The sequence below is a fragment of the Scyliorhinus canicula genome, chromosome 7, assembly GCF_902713615.1.
Source record: "Scyliorhinus canicula chromosome 7, sScyCan1.1, whole genome shotgun sequence".
Classification (NCBI taxonomy): domain Eukaryota; kingdom Metazoa; phylum Chordata; class Chondrichthyes; order Carcharhiniformes; family Scyliorhinidae; genus Scyliorhinus; species Scyliorhinus canicula.
Genome location: NC_052152.1, coordinates 198,654,362 through 198,666,023, shown reverse-complemented (window position 1 = coordinate 198,666,023; position 11,662 = coordinate 198,654,362). Strand labels below are relative to the sequence as shown.

General features: G+C 44.0%; 1 protein-coding gene across 3 annotated transcripts in view; it reads left to right on the top strand.

Annotated features, from left to right (window-relative positions):
* Positions 1–955: 955 nt before the first annotated feature.
* The window catches only part of LOC119969690 (E3 ubiquitin-protein ligase Itchy-like), a 108,305-nt gene continuing 97,598 nt past the window's right edge, over positions 956–11,662 (top strand). Inside the window, exon 1 of one of the 3 annotated variants that reach the window (XM_038803676.1) lies at positions 956–1,115. The gene's annotated coding sequence lies outside the window, so the exon portion shown is untranslated. The remainder of the gene's footprint in view (positions 1,116–11,662) is intronic. The other 2 variants (XM_038803679.1, XM_038803678.1) reach the window with 2 other exon arrangements.

Genomic DNA, 11,662 nt, shown 5'->3' with positions numbered 1-11,662 from the left:
CGTAGCGATACAAGTCTCGTGTTATTAATAAACTGTGTTTTTGAGCTCACATATTGGTTGTGTGGTCATTTGGTCGATATAAGAAACAGCTTGTGGTTCACCCCAAAGTAAAGGCAACAGTTGGGAATCGAGGAATAGACCCCGGACGTGCAGAAGGTTTTAGCTTAGATTGGCATCATGATCGGTGCAGGCTTGGAGGGCCCGTTCCCGCGATGTACTGTTCTTTGTTCTCTTTCCCCTTCAAAGGGAAAAAAGCAGTCTGTGATCATCTGGGATTATGGTGGCTTACTTACTTTTCCCATGCATTATTCTTTTCCCCCCCCGACTGCCAGTAGTATTCCGAACGGACCCCAATATGAGTGCGGACGAAAAGCTAAGGCCGTCCAGCCCGACATGGGGTCCAATGCCTTTTCTTGTTAGCTTGAATCTTGTACGCCACTCTTGTGGAGACCATGAATTGGATTCAATTTGAATTGGGTTTTTTTGGCTGCAAGCAAGGAGACCGTTCATCAGCTCGCCCAGTCCACGCTGCGCATTATTAGTGGCTTTGGGATTTGAAGGGCGGAATTAAAAAGAGCTGAGGCATTTCCTTTCAGGTTCGGTCCCACGGAGCGACCTTTGACTCAGCAATTGGGTGAATGACTTCGACTGACCCAGCGGTGTGTGAGGAAGCGGCTCAAGCCCTGCCTGAGGGAGGGGACGGCTCTGGACTGAGGGGCGGGGCCGGACCCACCTGCGGCCAAGAAACCGCCGCGCCCGCGCCCGCCTTCGCTTGGCCCCTCCCACCTCAGATTGACGTGTGCGCCGGCCAATCAGCGCGCCGCCAGCCGGGACCAGGCGGTTTCCGTGACGTCGAGCGCGCCCACGCCCGCCTTCGCTTGGCCCCCTCCCACCTCTGATTGACGTGCGCGCCGGCCAATCAGCGCGCCGCCCGCCGGGACAGGCGGTTTCCGTGACGTCCAGCGGCTGCGGTCACGTGAGCAGGCGCGGCAAGATGGCGGCGGCGACGACGACGGCGGCGGAGGAGGAGAGTCCGAGGCTGCTGTCTCTCTGAGGCGGGCCTTGCGCTCAAGTCGGCGGCGGGAGTGGGCGGCTTCGGAGCTTTTACTCCCTCAGTAAGAGAATCCTTTATTTCCCCAACCCCTCCCCTCTTTATGAGGCCATAGATGAAACATTTGTGTGGTTTGTTTATTTGTTTGTGTGTGTGTGTGTGGGGTTGTGGGGTGGTGGGGGGGTGGGTGGGGTAGGATAGGGGCGGGTGGTCAGTCTGCTCCCCCCGTCTCGGGGAGGAGAGGGAGGGTTGTCGCCTAATGGCAGGGCTGGGAGGGAAGGAAGGCGTCAGTCAGACTCCCTCCCTCTTCAGGCCTTGGGCTGCGCTGATTGCCCCTGCCTCGCCTATTACTGTATTTAAAGAGTTTAAATCGCCATAGAACTTGTGACGGCTGGTCTTTTTCTTTTAGTTTAATGGAAATTATGTTGCGGATGGTCGCGCGAATAAAAGTTTCAGACCAGCAGAACTTTATGGAGTCATCCCCTCCCACCTTTCCTTTTGGAAAGATGGGCTCTTTAACTCTTCAGCCTCTAATCTAGTGGTGCCAGTCCGGGTTTGTGAACATTTGATCCATATCACATTTCCCTGACAATTTACACAGGCGCTCCAGGTCCTCGCCAGTTTTCTTGGAGAGCTTAATGTCTAACGCTCAGTGCTTCGGGGGCTTCATAGAATCCCTACAGTGCAGAAGAGGGCCATTTGGTCCATTGAGTCTTCACCGACCCTCAAAGAGCACCCCACGCGCATCCAAGCCCACTCCCCCCATCTAGCCTTTGGACACCTGAGGGGCAATTGATCATGGCCAACCCACCGAACCTGCACATTTTTGGACTGCGGGAGAAAACTGGGGCACTCAGAGGAAACTTGTGCAGACGTGGAGTTCTGTATGCACTCCACACAGACCATCACCCAAGGTCAAAAACAAACTCGGGTCCCTGGTGCTGTGAGGCAGCAGGGCTAACCAATGTGCTGCCCATTGTGTTTAGTGGTCTATTTTTGGAAGCACACTGATCTTGGATGATTATTATTGGATCATCTTTTATCGTTAACGAGAAGCCTGTTCTGCCCTTTGGAAAGATCATGGCCTATCTAGTTGTGTCCTTAACTCCATTTTTCATGTCTGTCCCCGGTAAACCTTAGCTCCCTTGTGATTGAAAAACTGCCCTTCTCGGTCTTGAATAATTCAATGACTCTCTGGGTAAGAGTATTCCAAAGATTAACAAACCTCTTAGCAATAACTTCTTCACTCCTGTTTAAAATGGAGACCTCATCTTTAAACTGTGCCCCCCCCCCCCCCCCCCCCAGTTCTAGATTCCCTATGAGAGGAAACATAAGAATTAGGAGCAGGAGTAAGCCATATGGCCACTCGAGCCTGCTCTGCCATTCAATGAGATCATGGCTGATCTTTTGTGGACTCAGCTCCACCTTCCGGCCTGACCACCATAACCCTTAATCCCTTTATTCTTGAAAAAACTATCTATCTTTATCTTAACAAACATCCTCCCAGCATCCATCCTGCCAAGCTGCCTCAAAACCTTGTATTTCAATAAGATTCCTTTTCGTTCTTCTAAACTCCAGTGGATACAGGCCTGACGTGCGCAACTTTCATCAGAAGGAATCAACCTAGTAAACCTTATCCTTACTGCTTCCCGTGCATGTATATCTCCTTGCCAAAACTGTCTCTGGGTGCTGCGTCACCAATGCCCTGTGGTTGTAGCATGACTTCCCTACTTTTATGCTCCAACCTGTTAATTAATATCCGTTTATCTGATTATTTTGCTGTTAGTTGCTGTGAAGTTTTATCTTTTTACGGACATTACATAAATGTAAGTTGTAGTGATGAACTGATGGTGTCATACGGCTTTGGTTAACTTTTTAATGCATATTTACACTTTACTGGATACAGAATTGCCATAGTAATATGTTGACCTTGCGCAGACTGAATCTGCATTGTACAAGGTTGCTATTTCTGCTTTAGGCTAGCAGCTCAAGGTCAATATGTTAGCTGTACTTTTGTAATTTAGTCCTGTTTTATAATAAGAAAGAGAAAACATATTGTTGTAGTATCTCCCACGTCCTCAGGATGACCCAGAATGCTTCATAGCCGAAGAGCGCCTTTTGAAATGTAACCACTGACTGGTCTGTAGGTAAATGTGGTAGTTTGTTTTGGTGGGATGATTGCTGGCTAAGACACCGGGAGAGTTCGCAAACTGTTTTCAAATAGTGTCTTGGCATTGTTTATGCTCGACTGATCACGTAAACAGGGCTGCCAATTTAGCAATTCACCCAAAAGACACGTAAACCAGGGCTGCCAATTTAGCAATTCATCCAAAAGACAGAATGCTTAACTTTTATCGATATTGTTTCCCCAAACTGACTTTATTTTATCCTTTTATTCTGGTCCCATTAGTTCTTGAATCTGTAGTTATGGCAAATGTAGTTGGCAAATCTAAGACTATTTTCTCATTCAGCTGTTGGGGTTGTTAAATCATGTGATGTTTAAATATTTATGTCATGTGACAGTACCTTTTAAGAAATGGTTTCGGTGGTGTCAGTGTGGGTGGAGCTGGGCTGTCTTCAGCTTTTTACTTTTGTTTTAGGCTGTTTGCTGCAGGGTGTGTTTTCGTTTCGTTTTCAGCATTGGAGCTGAAGCTAGACAAAGCAGGTGTACTGATGATCTCTCTGCCATGAAAAGACTATCTCTTGATCATTTGGTCAATTCGGAATTATAAATGTTTTCCGTAGTGAATGTAAACCTAATGTGCTTCTGTTAAATGGTGTTTATTTTGTCTTCTGGATGTTGTTTGGGAAGTCATTAAGGATTACTTAGTGTTGTATTCTTTGGAAGTTGTATTTGAATTAATGGTTGCTAAGATGTCCACTGTATTTTTTTAAAAAGGTTAACTTGAGTTCATAGAATAAACATTGTTTTGCTTTAAAAAGTACTTTTCCATTTCTGCTGTACCACACCTGTAGAGTGGGCTGTGTGCTCCCCATACAACAATCTATTAAAAGTTGTGGGTCAGATGAACTCCATGATACACTTTGGGGTTCTCTAAACCCTGGCCCACAACAGTTAATAGTGCATTCAAGTAGACATAATGGTGTTATATTTAGAAAATACCCTTTGCATTAATGTGCCGTGAGATAACTTGTGTCCCTTTAAAGCTGCAGTATATACATGTAACTCTGCTGATGTCCATTGTTTAAGGTTTGGCTATAGTATTTTTGTCTGTTAACAGAACTTATTATAATCGGTATGTCTTGTGTGAAAATGTTTGTATGTGTGAGAAAGGAAATGTGCATAGAATTTTCTTTTAATTTCTAACTACAGAGCTGTAAAAAAAAACATTGCAGCCACAATAGTTTAGTTTGATAATCTCCTTTGTGACACATGAGGTGACATATTTCTTCTACTGTTATCTGTCCAGGACAAAATATTTGATTCTGATCAGAGTTTTTACCGTACTTAGATCTAGCGGATTGTGGTTCTCCCCAGTTGATGGTTTTCCCCAGTTGATGTTTATATTTGCAGCACTGTAGCAGACTTGTTTTGCCTCTGGATTTGATTCGTAATGAGAAAATACTTTTATGTTGATAGGCTGTTGACTTGACACAGTAGCCTGCTGATAGGTTGCTGACTTGACACAGTAGCCTGCCAGGAGTACCAGGGACTGCCTTAAGACTGACGTCTACCTATCACCCTATCTGGCTTTCGTGGGCCTACCCTGTGTTGTGCTCCTGCCAGCAAAACTGTCAGGTCATAATAGCACAAAAGCATTCCGACCTTGTTAATGGGCAGGCCCAAGGGAAGAGAGATTTTTCTTATCCAAGCTTTGGTTTTGTTTGGGCTACGTAGCATTGCAAGCAATATACGATTAGTCCAGTTCTTCAAACATATTGGACTCTAAAATATATTGGCTTAACTTTAAAATCAAAACCTACCTTTTGAGACATTCAGATTGCCACGCACTGAGCAAAGCTCAAACAATTCTGCATTATCTGAACATTGAGATCTTGAGCTACCTTGAGAGTAATATATTTTTTCTAATAGCTAAATTATGTGCAGAGTAACAAGTCCAAAGTGTTTCAGTAATATCACAAGATACAAATTTAAAATCTGAGGGTTATGTACGTTTTATGATTACAAAATGTATTAAATGGTTAGAACACCGTTCGCTGTGTATTGCACTTGTGTTATATGTAGATACAATGCTCTGGGGTATTTCAGTTCTGTTTTGCAGCTGCCTTCGTGGCCAACGAGGAGAGTCAGCCTCTTGGTGAAACCATATGATATGAACTACAGTTCTGTTGTGATTACCAATGCTGTACATGACTTTATTATTATTCAGCAGTTATAGAACTCCATTCTGAGTCATATTTATGGCTCTAAGTTAATTTGCACTTTCAGAGAATTATGTATTTGAACTCATGGTCTTTGTTGATCTTTAATGTCTCATCTTTCAATTTGTAGTTGTCTTTTTTTTGTAGTCATCTGTTGGAACAGTTTGAGATTATTAAATTTTGTCCTGCTCCCCGGTGACTCAGTATATTTATCCTGTGAGTAGCTCTGCCATGCAGAAAAGGAAAGCCATTGATGGTGTCCAGTCTCTGCAGAATTAAAAATAAATAAATTTAGAGTACCCAATCAATTTTTTCCAATTAAGGGGCAATTTAGCATGGTCAATCCACCTACCCTGCACATCTTTGGGTTGTGGGGGCGAAACCCACGCAAACACTGGGAGAATGTGCAAACTCCACACGGACAGTGACCCAGAGCCGGGATCGAACCTGGGACCTCGGCGTCGTGAGGCAACAGGGCTAACCCACTGCTCCATCGTGCTGCCCTCAGTCTGTGCAGAATGACAGTAGATGCTACACACTCTCTAATGCCTCAATCATTAGCTGGGTTGGGTGTTTCGGGTTCTCCACCACAAGAGCCTGTGCGGATGTTTGAGAACAACCCTGTTGTGACGCACCCCACAAATGAATAATGTTAGTAGAAGGAATGCATCTGTGGGGCCATATGCAAACAAAAAGTGAACTCTTTTTAGTAGGCAGATGAAAGAAAGCATTATTAATGTTTTGTATAATTGATTGAGAACCACTGCCTTAAGCTAAAGTAACAAAAAGGTTCTCCCAAGTGGTACACCAGCTGATTCAAATCGCAAATCACTGCTCAACTCCAGGGATGTGGCCGTACGACAGAACCAGGCTAGAACCTGAATATTTTGCTTCAGTATTCACTGGAGAGAGGGATCTTGTTGCTCATGAAAACAGTGTGAACCAGGTTAATAGACTTGAACAGGTTGATATTAAGAAGGAGGATGTACTGGAAATTTTGCAAAGCATCAGGATAGATAAGTCCCTCGGCCTGACGGGATGTACCCATGGTTACTACGGGAAGTGAGGGAGGAGGTTGGCGATGATCTTTGCGTCCTCACTCTCCAGTGGAGTAGTACTGGATGATTGGAGGGAGGCGAATATTGGTCCCCTGTTCAAGAAAGGGAATAGGGAAATCCCTGGGAATTACAGACCCATCAGTCTTGCGTCTGTGGTCAGCAAAATATTGGAAAGGATTCTGAGAGATAGGATTTATGATTATTTAGAAAAACATAGTTTGATTAAAGATAGTCAGCATGGCTTTGTGAGGGACAGGTCATGTCTCGCTAGCCTCATTAAATTATTTGAGGATGTGACGAGACACATTGATGAAGGTCGGGCAATGGATGTGGTGCATATGGATTTCAGTAAGGCATTTGATAAGGTTCCCCATGGTATGCTCATTCAGAAAGTTAGGGGGCATGGGATACAGGGAAATTTAGCTGTCTGGATACAGAATTGGCTGGCCGAAAGAAGACAGCGAGTGGTAGCGGATGGAAAGTATTCCGCCTGGAGGTCGGTGACCAGTGGTGTCCCGCAAGGCTCTGTTCTGGGTCTCTGCTCTTTGTGGTTTTTTATAACTGACTTGGATGAGGAAGTGGAAGGGTGGGTTAATAAGTTTGCCGATGACACGAAGTTTGGGGGAGTTGTAGATAGTGTTGAGGGTTGTTGCAGGTTACAACAGGACATTGACAGGATGCAGAGCTGGGCTGAGAAGTGGCAGGTGATGTTCAACCTTGATAAATGTGAAGTGATTCATTTTGGAAGATCAAATTTGAATGCTGAATACAGGGTTAAAGTGCCGAATACAGGGTTAAAGGCAGGATTCTTGGGAGTGTGGAGGAACAGAGGAATCTTGGGGTCTACTTATATAGATCCCACATAGATCTCACAAAGTTGCCACTGAGGTTGATAGGGTTGTTAAGAAGGCATATGGTGTGTTGGCTTTCATTAACAGGGGGATTGAGTTTAAGAGCCATGAGGTTTTGCTGCAGCTTTATAAAACCTAAGTTAGACCACACTTGGAATATTGTGCCCAGTTCTGGTCGCCTCATTATAGGAAGGATGTTGATGCTTTGGAGACGATACAGAGGAGATTTACCAGGATGCTGCCTGGACTGGAGGGCATGTCTTATGAAGAAAGGTTGAGGGAACTAGGGCTTTTCACACTGGAGCGAAGAAGGTAGAGAGGTGACTTGATAGAGGTGTTCAAGGTGATGAGAGGCATGGATAGAGTGGGTAGCCAGAGACTTTTCCTCAGGGTGGAAATGGCTGTCACGAGGGGACATAATTTTAAGGTGATTGGAGGAAGGTATCGGGGAGATGTCAGAGGTAGGTTCTTGAAGCAGAGAGTGGTGGGTATGTGGAATGCACTGCCAGCAGAGGTGGTGGAGTCAGTCATTAGGGAAATTTAAGCGATTCTTGGACAGGCACATGGACAGCAGTAAATTGAAAGGGTGTAGGTTAGGTTGATCTTAGATTAGGATAAATGGTCGGCACAACATCGTGGGCTGAAGGGCCTGTACTGTGTTGTACTGTTCTGTTCTATGTTCTAACCCTCACCCCACCACACAAACATAACCATACACTACCAGACTGACTTCTGTGAGCTGTTGCGGTATCCAGACCAGACCCCAATTTATATTAGGAAACCAGACAACCTCAACAATTTTTAACTTGTAAACCGTGAGGAAAGGTTACTCCGCTCCAGGGGTGATTCCTTAAGAGCTTAACCTCCTTACTTATTCCACCTTATACACAGGAATTAACCTTATCATCACAAATAAAATCTTTTGAAAATCTGGCATCTGCTTATCAATCAACCTCTGAACAGGCTGCGCACCTTTTCCGCTGGAACCCCACTGGATTCTGCCATTGCATTTCTCTTTCTTTTTCTTCTAATTCAAGCTGTCTCATTTGTAATTGCGTTGAGCCAATTCAGATGCTTCAGACTGACAAGTTTTGTTGTATTTACGTCTGCCTTCCTTGCCTTTCCAGGTAAAGCTTGTTCACCAAATCCAAAAGCTTTGTTTTAATGACCCTTTGTAACCCACTCCGAATAACCTCTTCCACACCCAGAAAATTCTTACCCATGGAAAGAACCATTTTACCAGTCATTCCTTGTTTAAACTAACGGAATTTAATACCCAAAAGAAAGCACCAGTTCCTCACACTCACTGTCTTTAAATTCAGTCATCTCAAATCAAACTAGGAATTATACTTTTTAATCTCGGCAAGAGCCCTCAATTTTTGTTATGGTACCTGGAACTGACCCCAATTTATATTGGGAAACTGGACAAGACCCCAACAACTTTTCAATTGGTGAACTATGAGAAAGGGATACTTTGCTCCAGGAGTGATTCCACTGACAACCAGGGATCTTTTATATTAAAACAAACTTTATTATTAACACAGGATTAACTCCATTTAACATCCAAAGAAAAAACACCCTTTTAATTAACAGTTGAACAATTCTTTAAAATATAAAGTATTTGAGCTTACTTTCCCATCTACTTCTAAACATTAAAATAAACAAAATCCACGAACACCGGCCAAATGCCACTTATTAATACAGTTAACACTCGAGTGGCTTACAGATTTATGTGCAGAGTCCTTGGGAGAGAAGCTATCAGAAGTCAGTCTGAGAAACGCACCACCTTTCCTCAGAACCCAGATCACATCTCTAAAAATGAAACTAAAATCAACAAACACAGGAGGGCAGGTCTAAAAACAAAACTAAAAAAAATCCAGCCCCTCCCATGAATGACACAGTCTGCCTAGCTGTTAACCCTGTAATCACAGCTTTATCAGACATATAATCTGGATACCTTAACCTAAGTTCTTCTAATATTTAAAACAAAGTTAGAGTACGCAATTCATTTTTTTTTTTCAATTAAGGAGCAATTTAGCGTGGCCAATCCACCTAACCTGCACATCATGGGGCAAAACCCGCGCAAACGCGGGGAGAATGTGCAAACACCACATGGACAGTGACCTAGAGCTGGGCTAGAACCTGGGACCTCGGCATCGTGATGTAGCAGTGCTAACCATTGTGCCACCGTGCTGCCCTGTTCTTTTAATAACATGACTGCAACAGATATATAATACAATATATATAAAAAATTCCTACATTCTTCACAGTATGTGTGAGTTGTCGCAAGTGTAAGAAACGAGTGGTAGTTTTACACTCAGTCTTTCTGTTACTGCTGCAACATACAACTGCAAGATCAAATATTCAACACTCTAGGCTGAAAGAAAAGAGGAGGAACTAATTAAAGTGGAGCCCTAAGCTCTCCAGTTTGGAACTAGACACCATCTTGTTGGTGTCTCATCAAAAGCTTGGGGCGGCACGGTGGTGCAGTGGTTGGCACTGCTGGCTCATGGCACTGAGGACCCGGGTTCGATCCCGGCCTCGGGTCACTGTCCGTGTGGAGTTTGCACATTCTCCCCGTGTTTGCGTGGGTCTCACCCCCACAACCCAAAGATGTGCAGGCTAGGTGGCTATGCTAAATTGCCCCTTAATTGGGAGAAAAAAAGAATTGGGTAATTAAAGTTATTTTTTAAAAAGCCTTGCCATTCGTCCCAATGATTTGAGATTTTTTGTGGTGGCAAGTGATGACAGTTGGGATAGAACAGTAAGTTGTATATGGTACTTTTGCCCTGTCTTCAGTGTTCTGTGGATGGTAATACAAAAGAACAAAGAAAAATACAGCACAGGAACAGGCCCTTTGGCCCTCCAAGCCTGCATCAAACATGCTGCCTGTCTAAACTAAAATCTTCTACACTATGGGGGTCCGTATTCCTCGATTCCCATCCTATTCGTGTATTTGTCAAGATGCCCCTTTATTGTCCCTGCTTCCACCACCACCTCCGACAGTGAGTTCCAGGCACCCACTAATGTTTGAGAACTATGAGCTTAAGGGGTTATTTACATGCGCTTGCGAAGTAGTTATGAACATAGTTTGTGAATTGTATCAAAATTCATTTTAATGTAGTTTATGTATTGAATGCAGGTTGTCATCAGCTGACACCTACCATTATTGAAACTGGATTCGGAGCCAACCACATCACTTATTCCCAGCCTTATCCCTTTTTCTATTGGAAACTTCAGTTATGCTGGAGTTAAGTAAACAGAACGCTACAAAAACCTAGCTAGTCTTATAGCATTTGTAGGGCTGGAACAGAGTTAATGTTTCAAGTTAGTTTGTCCCCAAAGCATGGGAGTTTTCTGTATAAGTAAAATGCTTTAAATTTAGGAGTGAAAAACTCAAAACCATTTGTCGTAAGAGCAGGAGGAGGCCTTTGAGCCTGCCATTCAGTGAGATCATGGCTGACCTGTGACGTAAATCCATGTACCCAGTTTAGCACTACAGGCTTCAAATTAGTGAAAGAGCTCTGGGGAGCAGAAGTGAAATCAGGCTTGGCAGAACCCCTGGTAGTCGAAAAGGGTTGGTGAAGCCCTGAAGAGCTGAGAAGACAGCTGAAAGTTGATGACGTACTGCAAGTCTTTGGAGAAAAAGTACTCCTTTGGAACAGTAATGTTCTGCTTGGCAAGGCTGAAGTTGTGCTTGTGTATTGGTTTTTGAGTGTACTCTGGGATCCAGGGGAGCAGAATCTCAAAAGGCGAGATTGAAATCCCGTGAGGTAGGCCATCGTCTAAGCCATCCTAGTTGGTGCGACCATTGGAGATAATTCCAAGATGAGATATTGTACGGTGAACACTGGAAACCCTTGTAAGAGAGATGGGGTTTTATAATGAGAACTCATGGTGGTGAGGCAGTTGTTGAGAAATCCATGGAATCTATTTTGACCATGTCTATCATTTGTCTACTGTGGTACGTTTGACCACAGTTGGCTTTTTAATTAATGTACCTCATATGTACTCTGAATGTTAGAGAATAAGAAAGGTATTGTAAATTGTTATCTTTCAGACCTTGTATTTTTGTTTGTTCAAAGCTCATAAACACCAACACCTCTTCCACAATAGTCCTCGATACAGGGCCTCGCAAGGCTGCGTAATTACCCCCCTTCTATACTCCCTGTACACGCACGACTGCGTGGCAAAATTTGATTCTAACTCCATCTACAAGTTTGCTGACAACATGACCATAGTGGGCCGGATCTCGAACAATGACGAGTCAGAATACAGGAGGAAGATTGAGAACCTAATGGAGTGGTGCAGCGACAACAATTTTTCCCTCAATGCCAGCAAAGCTAAAGAGTTGGTCA